Here is a 15,750-nt window from a genome sequence, read left to right as displayed (position 1 = left end):
CCTCCCATCTTTTCCCTCCCTCACTGCCCCACCTTCTCTTGCAGAACCCAGGGCGGATTGCTGGCCCTCCTGCGCATGGGCGGTCGGTGTCAGCTGGACCGCGGGTTGGAAGCTCCATCTCCGAGCCGGGGATTAGCCCCAAAGGCTTCTCAGCTCTGTCGCTCGGCAGGCCTTTAGCTCCTGCCAGGGGCCGGTGCCTCTGGCTGTGGAAGTGCAATGTGGGGTCTCCCGGGAAAGGGGTCAGGTGGCTGCGGGAGGGCGGTCCGCGTGTCACAGACCACGAGGGCGTGAGTCAGCCTGTGTTCAGCTGAATTGCTCTGGCCAGACCCCTCTGCCCGCGCCACCTGCCCCAGTGCCCCAGTGCCACAGCTTCCCGGGGCCAGGTGTGCACCTGCCGCCTCTCACCCAGCCGGGCTCCCCTCAGTCCGCTGCTGGCGTCCCCTTCCCCTCTCTCGCCCGCGAGTCCTCTCCTCCCGGGCTTCCTCTCCTCGGCCACCGGCCCGTCCCCACAACTGGGCGGGCTGCGTCCCAGGCGGACGGGGTCTGCGGACCCGGACGGGGCAGCTGGGGCTGGGGCTGGGGATGGCCTCCGAGCGGGGCTGCAGCCCGCGTTTCCACCCATTTCCCTGCCCCGTGACTCCGGGGCTGCCCTGGTCTTCCTTTCCCGCTCCCTGAGGAACAGCTCAGTGGCGTCTGCGCTGCTCCCTGGGCTGAGAGCCTCCGGCTGTAAAGCCCAGCTACTGGTGGAGTCGGGAAAAGGGATCCTCAGTGCCAAGCGAGCTTCTGTCTCCTCCCTCAGTGTTTCTGCCCCAGGTAAGTACCTTGAACACTTTCAGGTGTTATGATGGCGGTGCTTGTTGGTGTCATGTGTTTTTATAGTGAGAGGGATTACAGTGTTGAAAGCAGGGCTTGGTTCAGTTAAAATTGAGCTGAAGGCATAAGGCTGTGTCATCCTCCTTCCTTCCCTCTCCCAGGGTGAAACGTGTGACCATCGATTTTAAAAAGACAGTTACATTCCCTAACTAGCCCAGCCCAGCTTGGTGTGTTAACAGGAACAGCACCACCAGAGGCGTTGGAGACCCAGGGACATTGCAGTCCTAAAGAGCTCCTGGCACAGTTTGGTTTGTTTTGGTTTTTTGTTTTTCTTAAATTGTGGGGCAGACTAAGTAGTATAGAGGGAAAAATAATTGTCAAGAAATATTTTTTCATATAACAGCTTTATTGTGATATTGTTCACACACCATGAAGTCCACTCATTTAAATGGTACAATTCAGCAGCTTTTAGCATATTTACAGTTGTGCAACAATTATTATCCTAAACGTTTTCATCACATCAGAAAGACCAGTGGAAATGAATGACCAATCCACCCCTCCCCAGTGGTGGTTCTAAAGAAGTTTCTTGGCTATTCTTGACCATAAATTAACTTGTTACATTCCATGAAAAATCTGGTAGGAATTCTAATCAGAATTGCAATGAATCTGTCTATCAAAATAGGAAGAATTATTGTCTTTATGGCATAAACTTCTTCTACTCATGAATATAACTGGGACCCTATATTTTCATCTCTCCAGAGCCTGGCCCATGGGAAGTCCTCACTAATTTTTGGGCTTGTGAATGATGAGATTCTATACATCATTAGTTGCAACTGTAGGCTTTCACATAAGAGAAAATTAACCTCAGTGAAGCCAAGTGACTCTCTGATGGTCAGAAAGAGTGACAGCCAGTGCTGGAGTGATCCAGTGGACTTGGTGCTTGCAACCAAAATTCTTCAGTAGCTACAGCTAAGGGGATTAGAGTGTTCTTTTATTTTTTCTTAATGGCGTTGCTTTTATTTTTACTTATTTTTTTAAATTAATTTTTATTGAAGTGTAGTCAATTTACAATGTTAGTTTCAGGTGTACAGCAGAGATTCAGTTATGAACATATGCATATGTGTATAAATATGTTTTAGATTGTTTTTAGTACAACTCATTACAAGAAATTGAATATAGTTCCCTGTGCTATATAGTAGGTCCTTGTCATTTATTTTATATTTATTAACGTGTATCTGTTAATCCCCCCTTTCCTGCCTGCTAACCACAGTTGGCTTTCTATGTCCATGAGTCCATTTCTAGGAGCACCATTTTTCTTAGTAATATATGCTGGTTGGCTGCTTTCAGTTTCAGTAATTCCATCTGTGGGTGCTTTTCTTCTGGTGGCCTTTATGTGGTTTGTACACGTGGTAATAGAGGTCTGTATTTGGGAGAACTCCAGGCCTCGTGTAGTCCCTGGTACAGAGTTCCCACTGAGTTGATGCTTGAACTGGGAAAAAAACATAGTAAATGTTGGAATTTCCAATATGGTTGAGACTTCCAGGTTTCTATAACCTGCTTAGCCCACCTTAATATTGGCTGCACCCTTACTTGGTAATTTGGTGGAATTCCATGGTATGGTGGTGTAGAGACAGGGCCTTTTATGCTTATTCTCTTTCCTTTTTCTAACACTCATTCTCCTGGGTCTCCCAGATCCTCCCCCAGCAGTGCCCAGGGCTGGCTTGGTGCTGCGCTGAGGATATATTTATTAATAAGGACCTTTCCTCATCTCTTCTGAGCCTCCATTTTTTTCTCTGCACAATGAGGGCTTAGACTAGATATGTGCTTTTCAGTTTCCTTTAAAGCCATGTTTCCTTTGAGAAACAGAAAATGCAAATCACTCCTCCCATCCCAACCCTTTAGATTTTGATACAGCCTCCAAGGAGTGACATAGCACTTTGTGGAAAATTGATGTGATTGTGATTCCAGGTGGCACAGAAAAGACTCTTCAGAGATTTATTGCAGGGAGAGGGCAGGAAAGGTGCAGTATGTCACACTTTCTGGTGTGAGCACTGGAGCAGTGGCTTGGATTTAAATACGGTGTCTGACGTGGCCTCTCTCTAATCATGTACAATGTGATAAACTTCTCTACCTCAGTTTTTCTTGATGTGTCAAGTTGGCGTGATAATATTTTAGGGCTTTTGTGAAACATTATACACATAATCCATTTGTGTTTCGGTAGAAATAAGACCTGCTAGGGATTCAGGGATTTGTTTAAAAAAAAAAAATCTTGTCCATAGCAATCTGTCGGTGTGTATTTTGAATTTCCTGTAGGGTGAGGGTTGAGTCTAAAGTCCATCGTGGGACAGGTGGCCCATAGTTTTCTGTGCGCCTGATTGCCCCCTCCTCCCCAGTCCTCTTCCTCAGTCCAGGATTAAGTTCCCTAGTAGATTTACACAGAGGTCTTGTGGAAATGGCTTTTCATTTTATTGTTTCACCAAGAAGGGCTGCCATCATGATCTCTGTGGTCAGGTTTTGAAGGGCTGCCATCATGATATCTAGTCAGGTGAAGGCTATGCAATTGGGAGTTTCTATTTAATAAAAAGAAAAAAATTACAAATAGAAAATTAGAACAAGGGTGATGACAGGAGCTCTTGGAAGTGGGCACCATTAGTTTTGTTAGCTTCAGGTGCAGTGGCCTCTTGCCACGAGGACCCATCCTCTTGCTCTGAAGTTGGAGGGACCAATGGGTTGAGTGGGAATGTTAACTGAGTGTATCTCATGTGCTGGCATTGTCCTATTTGTGCTTTGTGTTCCTTATTTGAGACAGTGAGCTCATTTAACCTCAATAGCCTCTTTAAAAAATTAGACTTTTTATTTTGAGATATAATGTAGATTCCCATGTAGTTGTAAGAGATAATATGGAGAGGGCCTATGGACCCTTTGTATAGTTTTCCTTAATGGTTCCAACTTGCAAGTTTGGGGTACAATTCATTACTGACTCACTAACAATTTGAGGTTTGTTTTATTGCCCTAATTTTATTCACGATTAAACTGGGGCTTAGAGAATCACACAGGCCTGACCAGGTCACCCACATTGTTAGTGTCGAGACGGGTGGAACGTGGGCTTGGGATTTCCATGCAGTACCATTATGATGGTCTGTGGCAGGGAGCAGCATTCACTTTGCTGGTTTATTCATTCATTCAACAAACATTATTGAGTAACCTCTGTGGGTCAGATGCTTTAATAGTGTTATCTGATTCTTCAGCAGTCCTGAGAATCAGGTAATGTTTATATTTTTTAATCTGAGAAAATTAGCTCTAAGAAGTTATAACCCCCCCAAAGGAAATATAGCTCATAAAGGAGCGATACTAAATTTGTACAGTCACCCCTTTTTATGCAGGTGGTACCCTAGGCATTTTACATTTGCAAACTTCTGTAATCCAGATATATTCATGTAAGAGAAAGATTTTTTTTTTAATTGAAGTATAGTCAAGTTTACAATGTTGTGTCAATTGCAAGGTTTTTTTTGAATTTTGAATTAAAAAATATTTTTTCAGGAGGGTAATTAGGTTTATTTATTTGTTTCATTTTTTAAAATGAGGTACTGGTGTTTGAACCCAGGACATCGTACATGCTAAGCACGTGCTCTACCACTGAATTGTACCCTCCTCCCCAAGGCAAGTTTTCTTATCCATTATTCTGAAGCTTAGGAGTTCAAATAAATTGGATAGAAAACCAGATCTTTTGATCCCACTGTAGTACTTTTCTTTATATTCTGCTGAAGGAGGATGGGGAAAGCACTTCCTTTGTTCATTTCCTTATTCAGCATTTTTCAGCAGTGACTTTGCATCAGGGCCTTGGTAGGTGCTTGGAAACAGAAAACAAGAAATGACCCTTCTCTGCAGGGCAGGAAGCCTAGACCAAAAGCTGGGTAATGTGATCCGAGCTACGGTAGCCATTTGAAGACTCTGAGGACAAACTGTACCCCCGGATTTACTTGAGCTTCCCTTGCCTTCTGGTTGGTACACACCAGGTCACCGCAACCCAGATGGGCTGCAGCCCACAGTACAGTATGTACTTCGATCTCCTCTCCCCTCTCGTCAGGGCCTGCAACATGAGCATCCCTGACTACGTGCAGTGTGCTGAGGACCACCAGACTTTCCCCGTGGTGGTCGAACACGTGGGGATCATCTCAGAGGAGAATTTCTTTTGCATCTATAAGTGAATCACCTTGGTGAGTCAGATCAGTCCGTGCAGCTCCCAGTGGGCAAACTGTATCCACTACAGTCACCACTATGCGCCCAAGAATGGGTGGAGCGACTTCCAGACCCACCGCAAGGTCTTGGGCCTTGTCATCATTACTGACTGCCTCTCGGCCAAGGCTTCGAAAAGCTCCACGTGCAGAGGAGCTGTATGGCACCACGCTCTATGACTCTCAGCTCTTTGACTTTCTGCTGCATGGGGAGGTGGCCGAGCAGCCGCGCACCGAAGTGGCCTTCAATTTACGAGGACTGCAGGGAGGTGGAGAAGAGGATCGACGACTTCACTGAGTCACTCTTCATCTTGCCCAAGTCCAAGTGGCTGGACGGTGCATCCGACAATTCTGGGGACAAGATCCTCCTTCTCTGCATCCCATTTGAGAAGGAGGACATCATGGGACTGGACACAGAAAGCAGGTAAGTTTACCTGGAGGCCAGTCCACCCTGGCTGTGTGCCGGGTTTCTTCCCTACATCCAGAAAGGGATCAGCAAGGAAGAGGACTCTCTTGTAGCCAAGGGTGGAGGGAGGTGCAGCCCGCCGGTTTACAGACATTTAAAAGTGAATCTGCCTTTGTTTCAGAGAGATCCTTTTAGGGTTATTGTGGACACTTACTCCAGCTTTTCAGCCAGGACCCTGGTGGGACCCCTGGAGTTGCTGTCCAATAGAGTATCCACAGCCACTGATGCTAGGAGAGCTGGGGAGGAGGCTGCTCTGAGCTGAGATTTGCTGTAGGTCAAATGAACATCAGACGCTGAGACTTGTCTAGTAAAAAGAATGTAAACTATCTTATCACTTCCTATATTGATTACATGTCAAAATGATAGTATTTTACATACAGTAGGTTAAGATTTGTTCTTAAAATCATTTTCTAGTATTTGTTTTTTGTTTGTTGGTTTGTTTCTTTGTTTACTGTTTTAAATGTGGCAACTGGGAAACTTTCTTTACATGGCTCTCATTTCATTTATGTTGGGCAGCCTGTCTTAAGATAGTCTCATCCCTTTGCTTGTAGATGAGATGCTGAATCCCGAGAGGCAGAACGAGGCGCTGGTTGAGTTGGGGCTGGAGCCGGTGTCTCCTGCCTCCCAGGCCCAGCACCTGTTCGGCTCAGGCCCTCTCTTCCTGCCCGACAGCCAGCATGCCATGTTGGGACATCAGAATCACCGCCAGGGACCTCCGAATGAACTCCTTATGCAGGGAAAGGCATATCACGGAGTATGGGAAAGAACAGGGAAATGTTCATCCTCAATTTGTCCCTGTGATTAAGTCAACGGCCCCATTTTGTCTCGGAATTACAGACGAGCTCTTCTGGGCTGCCTACCCCCCCCACCATCTGCTCTGTTTCCCCGTGTATCTATAGTGCTGTCCTTCGTGCAGAAGAGGGTGACATGCCTTTGCCGAGAGGTGGTCCCCCTTTGCTGGGGAGAGTGAGGGAAGCTGTGTGCCCACGGCCTACGGCCTCAGGCCTTGAGTCTGGAGAGAACTCATGGCGGTCTGACAGGTGACGGTCGGAGGACCTGGCACGGCTGCCGGGCCCACTGTGGAGGCGGTGCTCTGTGATTCTTGAAATTAACTAAGATCAGATTCTACTTTCTGGTTGTTGGTAAGTTGGAGGAGAAGATGCCAGAGAATTGATAAAAAGAATGTCCAGACCAGCCCTGTGAGTGATAGGCAGAGGTGACCCGAGTCCCCCACGTGTGTGAGGTGCCTAGCGGGCTCTGGATGAATTTTCTGTTCCTCCCGGACATAACTCTATGGCTTAAGGAAGAGGCAAGGCATGTCATGGCCTGTACTTGTCCTCACAGGGCCCTGTGATCTTCATGCCCGCACTCCCCTTCTGCTCCTTGGAGATGAGGTGTCAGGTTTAGGAGCCTGGGCACTGCTGAGGGCATAGCTGCCAGCACTGTGCTACACCGAGGCTGGCTCCGTTCACCTCACATGTCACCTCCTGCTGAGCCCCCAGGCGTCAGTCAAGGTAGGTGCATAGGTGCAACATACGCAGAGACCACGTTCTCCCCCTGGACAGATTGGTTGGTGAGCAGTGGAAGCCTAGAGCCCTGCCCCAGCCCCAGGCCAGTGCCTCCTCTTTTGTCATAGGAGGCACTGGTGACATGTTTGCTCAGCAACTGCTTGGCTCTGACTCTGCAGACCCACCAGAGAATGCCAACTTGTTTTTGCCTTTTGAAGTCTGCCCTTGGGATTTGGCGGAGTAGCTGGATGTGTGCTTAGCCCATAGTGGTTGACACTGTCACCATTGTTTACCCAGAACCTCGTGTACCAGGCATGGCTCCCGGCATCAAAATACAGCAGCGCATTAAACCTCCCTCCTGGTGGGTCTGTCTGTTTTGGTACCATAAGGGCTCAGCCAGCATCTTAACGTCAGTGAGATAACGTGGCCAGTGAGCTCGGGTCAACCACATTCTCCTCCAGTCACTTTTACTCAATTTTTTCTTTTACTATTCCACAGTCATTAATTTTTTAAACAATGCTTTGGTACAGGAACAGTCTAATTCTCTCCTGCTACTCTTGGTGGAAGTGAGTAAAACTGTCCAGCCTGAAATGCGACCACAATTTGTAGCTCAAAAGCTGCCTAGACGCATATAGGTGGAGTTTTGGTTAGGGGCGCTGATCACGTTGGGGTCCCCCGGCAGCGCCGCTCCCCTCAGGCCCCTGCCTTCCCTGGAGCAGGAGGTGAGTGTGGGTCTCACCGTCCCAGCATCCCTGGCCTCACACACTCACATAAATTCTTGTACATGCTGTCAAAATCATTTTTGTTCTTGTGTGTTTCTAATTTTCTCTTGTTCCTCTTTTCCTTTTTCTTTATTCTTTTTCTCTTGTACTGCCCAGTGAGCATGTTGTTGCGTCTGAAAATGTGGGCTGTGCACACCCTGCATTGGAAATATCCAGATTGCCCTCCGTACTCTCTCCATCGCTTTAAAGAGCAAAAACTTAACAGTTACCTTGATCCATGTATTATCCTAGTCATTTTTTATTTTCTAATTTTTTGGAATATTTGCTTTGTTAGCACATCACCCACTGGTGTTTGATACCTGTTAAAATCCTTGCTTTGAGGAACCTGTTTGGTCCTCCTTATATTTGGTGACAAATGCGCCCTTATTCAATTTGTTTGATTGTTTTGAAGAAGTGAGATGCGAATTGATTTTGGCGGCTGCTGAGGGATTCTTTTCATGGAGTATTTAATCTTGTCAAGTCAAAGTCTGCAGCATCTTGCTCGATTCCTGCTTTTACACAAACGTGCTCTTCACGCGGTTCCTGGCTGTCACAGTGTGACGTGCGTGATGGCACTTCCTGGCCAGCGGTCACTGGTGAGAAAGTGGCAGGCTCATGGGTGTGCAGCTGCAGGGGACGCTGTTGGAGGAAGCAGTCACCGTTTACTTATTTAATTTTTTTTTTTTTTTGCATTCAACATCCCTGTGCCATTTACTTTACTTTGCCTTCATAAAGTGGCTTAGGGGGGTCTAAAATCCATGCCACTCTTGTGTTCCCTTTACGAGGCTGGTTTTTCTGAGTATCAGGAAAACATGGCCTTCTCCTAAGTAGCTGGCTCACCTGGATCTTGTTGACACAGCGACCGCTAAAGGGGACCGTAGCTTCCTCTCTTCTCCAGCCAGTGGGCATTCAGAGCCGGGTCTGTGCTTTGCCTCAGCAGCCGTGCAGGCCTCCCTGCCCCGGCCTTTACTTTTAACCCATGTTGGCATAAATAGCTGACTCCGTGTCTGTTGCAGCTGATGTCCACCACTGACGGCCGTGTAGTTAGTTTGCGGTAGGGAGTCTGCAACACCCCAGCCAACCTTGAAGGAAGAAGTTTTGGCCGACCTAGGACCTTGGATTCTCACCCCCATCATGGTTCATCTCACTCGGTGGAAGGGTTTGGCCACCACCATCATGCTGAACATGAGGCCTTGTTTCTCCTTTCATGCTCTGGTCCAAATGTGGACACTTCATTTATCACTGAATTTGTATCGCTTGAGACAGGCCATAATATCTGAATGAGTCCATCACATTCTGGATGGGGAACAGAACAGAAGTAAGTGTCACAATTAGATGGAGTCTAGGCTGTCCGTGTTGGATAATGCTGGCTGGGATCTGTGATGGCCGGGCTGTGCCCTGGACACAGGCCTTTCCCGTGGCTCCCGAGAGCCCAGGGGTTGGAGTGAGAACAGCCTTGCCTGGGTTCCTCCATCCTCATCTGCTCACTGGCAAGTGTGTCTGCTAATTAGGAGCTCCCCCAGACCTCGGGCCCTTCAAAGCTCAGACCACGGGAGAACCTTGAGTCCCTTCTCCTGGGCCTCCTTTGTGAGAATACAGTGCCTTCTGAGGTGACCAGTGGCAGGAGATGCCTCCCCCTCCAGGGAGCACCCTACGGAGGACTGTTAGTCAGTGTACCATGCTGTGAACTTGGGGGGTTACGGCCATGGTCCCTGTAGAACCACATTTGAGATGGGCTTAGCGACGGAAATAATAGGACTGATTCCAGGCCAGGGATTAGGGGAGGGAACATTGGAAATTGAATGTGACCTCAAACACATAGTTGGGTGCTGGGGCTGTTACTAAAATGGGGAGTCTGGGAGGTACCTGCCAGGAATCGAATTCCAGAGTAAATGGTGAACATGAGGCATTTTTAAGATGCCATTTGTCATCCAAGTTAGGACTTCAAAGAGGCACTCGTGTCTATGAGATTGTGGCTCAGGTGAAGGAGCCGGACTATAGATACACGTTGGGAGTCGTCATTCTTAGCTGGTGTTCATAGCCTTGCATGTGAATTAGATCATCTCGAGAGCTGCAGACTGAGGCTGAGGGGGGGCAGGGCCCTGCCTGGGTTGGAGGAAAGCCCAGACCATGCAGCTTTGGTGTGTCAGTCAGCGGCATTTGCGATTTTCAGCCTAATGCCATTTATCTTTAAGGGGCCGGGGGGTGTGCAGGGCCAGCCAGGAAGAAATCTGAAGGGAGGGTCGTGGCCACGTGTGTGTCTTGGGAAGATGCAGAGTCTGTAGGGTCCTGGAGGGTAGACTTCTTAGAAGCTGGAGTTGGAGTGAGGAGTGGGCAGAAGGTAGTCACACTCACCTGTGAGGGAGGGGGGAGTCCTTGGGAGTCCCCACCCTACCGGACTCGCTTTCCCATGAACAGAAGGCAATCATACAGAGTATCTGAAGTGAGAAAGGATGGGTGCTGGGAGGGGAGCCAACCTGGAGAATGGTGCTTGGAAAGTTCTGGAATAGTCTCCCTGGAAAATAGAGTTAAAAATACCCAGAATCTTAAGAACGTTGATAGTGACTGGGGAGGAAGCAGTTTTTCTGGCCTCCTAAGGGTAAGTCATGTATCCGGGGATACACAGAAAAATCGGGCATTCTGTTCCGTGGTCTTGATCCTTACCGGGGGAACAGTGCAAGTTTAAAGGGGGAGAAGGGCAGTGGAGGGAAACTAGCCAGGCCCCGTGTCAGGTACCAGTCGGCCGCCCTACTTGCGTGTTGAATTCACATCCATGCCTCCCAGGTGGGCGGTGGCAGCCCCCTTTTGCAGATCGGGAAGCCTTCTCAGAGGGTTAAGGAATTGGTCCGTTTAGTGGCTAGTAAATGCTGCAGCAGAATTCAAGCAAGGCCTTGTCAGACTTCAAGGGCATGTTTTCTCTACTAATTCCGGTACCTCCCTGTTGAACCTGGAATGATGAATTGGGTCAGTTTTGGAGCCTTTCAGAAAAAGTACGATTTAAGTGCCTCAGGACTGTTTCACAAAGCTCAGCGTTCTTTGATTTTTCTGAAGCACCGCAGTGCTTTTCGCCCCACAGTTGTTAGGTATTCTCCATTCTCGATGACGTGGTTGCAAATCACGTACAGGTGCAAAACCAGACTTAGCAGCTTCTGAAGGGAAACTCTCCAGTTCTCCCTTGATCGGCTTTCTTCCACGGGATGTAACTGTGCTGCAGTGTAGGCCTGAGTTTTACTTATGGAGTGAGGGTTTAATATCCAAAGTTAGCATAAAATGGTCAGATGAAGAAAATCGACGTTGACAATTTATTTTTGGGTTTCATTAGACAAGATATACTATCAATTAATGACCCATATAGCAAATGAAATTGACTACAGAACATTGCATTTCTTACTTTCTATTTAGAGTTCTCTTACAGAATAATGTTGCCTGTTTTGGAACATCATCTCCACCACCACGGCACCTATCAGTGTGTTGGTGTGATTGCATTTACGCAGTGAATGTAATCTGATCTTCCTCAGCCCCAAACACTCCAGTGAAGAATCACGGGCTGTAGCCATCTCTTGGTCACGCAAATACTTCTAAAATTATATGATGCCAGAAAAGAAGGAAGAGAGAGAGAGAGATTGCCTTTATCAAAGTTCCTTTCAATTCTAACTGCAAACTGTTGTTGAGCAGCTCTGGTTTCCTTTGGATATGAATATATACATTTCTTTGCATGTAATCTGGGTTTTGGACTAGAACACCAAGTTCTTGCTGTCCACAAGCCACAAAAACAGTAGCCAAATTGCACACGTGTGAAATTGTTTATATTTTTCCTGAGAAAGTATCCTTGAATTTGGGACTTGGGCTGTGATTTTTGCTTTTTGCTTCCCGCACCCCTCTTGTAATCTCTCACTCCTTCCCACGTGGCCCCCAAGAGTTCGTGGTCTCAAAGGAGCGGGCAAACACCCAGTTGGTCACCATGTACTGCTGCTATAGATGAAGCCCAACCAAGACCTAAAGGACATTATCAGAGAGGACTTCCTGGAAGAAATGGACTCTACATTCATTTGTGAGGACAGAGTGTCAGCCAGGAGAAGTAGTCAAGAATGTGGCTCAGGTGGCAGGTGCAGCCCGGGCAGATGCCTGGAGGCTTTTGGCTTGGGGAAACGGGGAGAGTGCCCTGTGTGGTCCAGGGTGGAAGGTGCCCCTGCTGGTGAGGACACTGGAGAGAGTCCGGGATGGAGGGCTTTGGAAGAGCTTGGGTTTTACTAGAACTGACACAGTAGTCAGTGAAGGGTGTCATCAGAAAGTGACCCTCAGGAAAGGTAATTCTGGTTTTTCTTCTGATATTCTACAGACACAAGGGTCGGGACGTGTGAGAGTAGGTATATCTGTCTCTTTGAGACCCACCCCGTCAATCATTTATTCATAACACGTGCACTTCTGTGTGTCTAGGGGAGAGAGGGTGGAGCCACATTAGTAAGCAAAATGTATTTGCTTCTTGTGAGCTTAGCATTGTCAGAAGTTGACTTAGCCTAGAATGTTCTAGGAATAGAGGAACAAATTGTGGTAGTTGGAAGGAGGGAAGGCTTCCTTGGGAAACAGTCAAAATGAGCCTGGAGACAAGTGGGAAGTAGGAGCAAGTCAGGGGGCCCCTGAGGTCACTGGGGACCTGTGTACTGAGGTGAGGCTGGGCAAGCAGTGTCTGGGGTGGGGCTAGAATTCCACCAGGGAGCCTCTGAAGGGTTTGAAGTGGGGGTGATGTAATCAAATTTGTGATTTGGGAAGACTGCTGTGGCTCTGTGTGTGTGTGTGTGTAGCAGGGAAGAGGGGAAGGGTGCCACCAACAGGGGGTGTCATTAGAAGAACATTCACAGGCTGGGAGAGAGGCGTCGGGACTGCTTGGGGACGGCAGGGGCAGTGTGGATGCCGGATTTCCTTATGGGGAGGGCTTGTTAGCAGGGCGACCCTAGAGGCGACTTTTGGCTGGAAGAAAACAGATGGAGGCTGCCAGGTGGACTTTCCTCTTCTCTCCTTCCCTGCCTTGTGTGATGATCTTAGCTCAGCCAACTTTTGGAAAAGAAGAGCTAAGTTCCAGGGTAGCCCAGGACTTTGTTGAGCTCGTTCGAGTGAGATCTGATAGGATTTAGGTTTGTGTTCAGATCTGCATGTTCACTTAGCTAGAAACGTCCCGTCATTTCGATTTCTATAGGGGTTTTTATTCTTGATAAAGATTGCTTTCTTGGTGAGAGGAAATTTAATACAGCTGTTGGCTTTCTCAAAAAAAATCATATCTTTTAAGAACTTTAATATTCAAAACAATAGGAATATATTAAAATGTTAAAGTAAGTCTTTGGTGCAGTTTCTTTGCTTTCTGAGCTAGTGTGGATTTAGAGCCTTTGCATTACTTAAGAGCACATACTTGTCAGTATTTAAAGAGCTGTTTGTGAGCGCCCCAGGCCCCACCTCTCAAAACATCATTAAAGTTTGCTCTGAAATAGTGAGGTCATAAAGGTCTTATTTGCAGAAACCAAACAGTTGGTTTATAATATGCAGCATAGCTCCCTTTATAAAATAATAATATGTTCAAAATTAAGAAAGTGGAGGATAATTGATTTTTTTAAAGCTGAAACATAAACTTTCTTGTGCTAATGTTGCAACTGGAAATTTTGAAAAGAAAAATCCTACTGTAATATCATCTACGTGGAATACATATATGACTTTCACTTTTGAAATGTAACTGCGCGGTGGTTTTTGAAGTCAGGAGAATTCCAGCTCAGATACTGGCAGTGATGGTTGCTGGCTTTTAATGGAAGGGCCTAAATTTGCCTTCTTAGCATTTTTTTTTTTTTTTGGAGTGAAAAGTTTGAGTAGTGCTTTGCCAGCATGATTTTGGGGCAATTTGAGGGCAGATGTCGTGTACCAGCAATGAGATATTTCCATGCATTTTATTTTCCAGACATCACCAGGGCACATGTGGGGTTTGTGCCTGCAGGCTGGAATGCTGCTGGACTCCCTGATCCATCACCGTTATGTCCTGGAGCTGCTCCGGTCAGTGAATGATTTTCTGTGGCTTCTAGGTAATGTGGTCTGAGGCAGATGATCAGATGTGTAGTTAAATTACTATTACTTGAAATAAGAGTAACCTAGAAACATGGCTCTAACAATACAGTGTGAGGGAGAATTGGCTGAGCTGCTTGCAGTGGGGAGTCTTATCAGGTGACTCCCTCACCGTGATACTTGCCAGTATCCGCCCCAGCCCTGCACGGTAGTCCTGCCGAAGCAAGCATGCTCTTTGCTCAGAAACGCACTGAATTTCCTTGTGCCTCTGTTTGTTGGCTTGTTTTTTGAAAGCACGTCTTGCCCTTTGCTTAAATGCCATCCATGGTAGTCACTACTTACACTCATTCTACTGGACTTCATTCATAAATAGCTGCTGAATGGAAGAACAGAATGTAGTATCTCCATGTAGTGGAACATTATTCACATGTAAGAGTGAATAAAAAAGAAAAAACAAATAAAGAGGAAAATGAAAAAGGCCACCTGTTCTGGGAACTCCTCCCTGACTGTTCAACCCGCACTTTTCCCTTTGAAACCCAATCACTTATGCTCCACCGTACTCTTTTTGATAGTACTTACTACCTTCTAATAAACTTTAACGTTTTCAAAAAAAAAAAAAAAAAAAGAGAGAGAGAGATGCTGATACCACTTCAAAATGGACAAGCCTTGAAAACAGCATTTTAAGTGAAAGGAAGCAGACACAAACGGCCACATATTGTTGATTTCAGTGATCTGAAATGCCCAGAAAAGGCACATGCAGAGGCAGAGAGCAGGTGATGGTTGAAAGGGGTTGGGTGGAGGGGGATTAGGGAATGACTGATAGTGACAGGGGGTTTCTTCTGGGGTGATGAAGTGTTCAGGAAATAGATGGTGGTGAGGGCTGCACAACTGTGAGTGTGCAGAAGACTGCTGAGCTCTGTCTCTGGGAGTGCCTGTGGTTGGGGCGGCTTTATTTTGTTCTCATCGTGCAATGAGAAGACTCATCTGCTGCTGTGGCCGTTCTACTCCCGTGAGTGGTGAGGGTCAGAGACTTTGTAGAGTCATGTTTCTTTTTTTTTTGCCCCTTGCTGAGTGTAGGCAAAAAAGGTTTAAGCCTGAGAAAGTGCTCCATCTGCAGAAATGTCTTTTAGTTTTGCATGGTGTAAAAATCTTGAGAGCTTTTTAATCATTGAGGACAGCCTGTGGGGGGAAACAGCCCGTGAATCCTGGGTGAGTCCCGGAAGAGCTGCGCGTCCCTCCCTGACACGGGTGGGGATTTCACCCCCGTTCAGGCAGTGAAGGGCCCAGACCCGAGAGCGGAGTTGACAGTCGTGAATATTTACGTGAATCCGCTGCTTCATCTTGGATATTAATTTCAAGCTGAGTCAGTTTGTGGCGGCAGCCTCATCCTACATCAGGAATTTATAGTATCTGCTCTTTGAGGTGAAGACCTGACAGACTTGACTATTTAACAGTCTCCCTTGAATTGATATCTCAGATTACTTTGTCAAAAGCAAAACAGCAGAAATACAGACGTCCTTTAATGCCAATGTGACCTGGAAAGGGTTTAGACTCTGTGCCTCAGTGGCCTTATCTGCGGGTGGGGATGATGATAACAGTGCTTCCCTCAGAGGGGCTGGTGAGGGGAGAGTTAGAAGCACACATGGAGGACTTACACGAGATGCTCATGAATGACCGAATTTAGTGCTCTCAGCCTGGTCAGGCCTCAGGAGCAGAGATGTCAGAACAGAGCAGTCCTAGCGGGAGCTCGATCCGTGTTGGCAGGTGTTACGATCAGTATCACCTCTGTGGGTTATCAGGTAGTTTTAAGACTTGGTAATATGAATTCATGAATAATGTTAGAAGACTAGACATCTCAGATCCTGTTTACATAGTTCTGAAGATTTCCTCTGAGAAATGGATGTTTTCTCCCCGTCTTAAATCTG

Source organism: Camelus dromedarius, unplaced genomic scaffold (genome assembly GCF_036321535.1).
Source record: "Camelus dromedarius isolate mCamDro1 unplaced genomic scaffold, mCamDro1.pat HAP1_SCAFFOLD_164, whole genome shotgun sequence".
NCBI lineage: Eukaryota > Metazoa > Chordata > Mammalia > Artiodactyla > Camelidae > Camelus > Camelus dromedarius.
The sequence above is the reverse complement of the archived record's forward strand: the minus strand, read 5'-3'. Positions refer to the sequence as shown.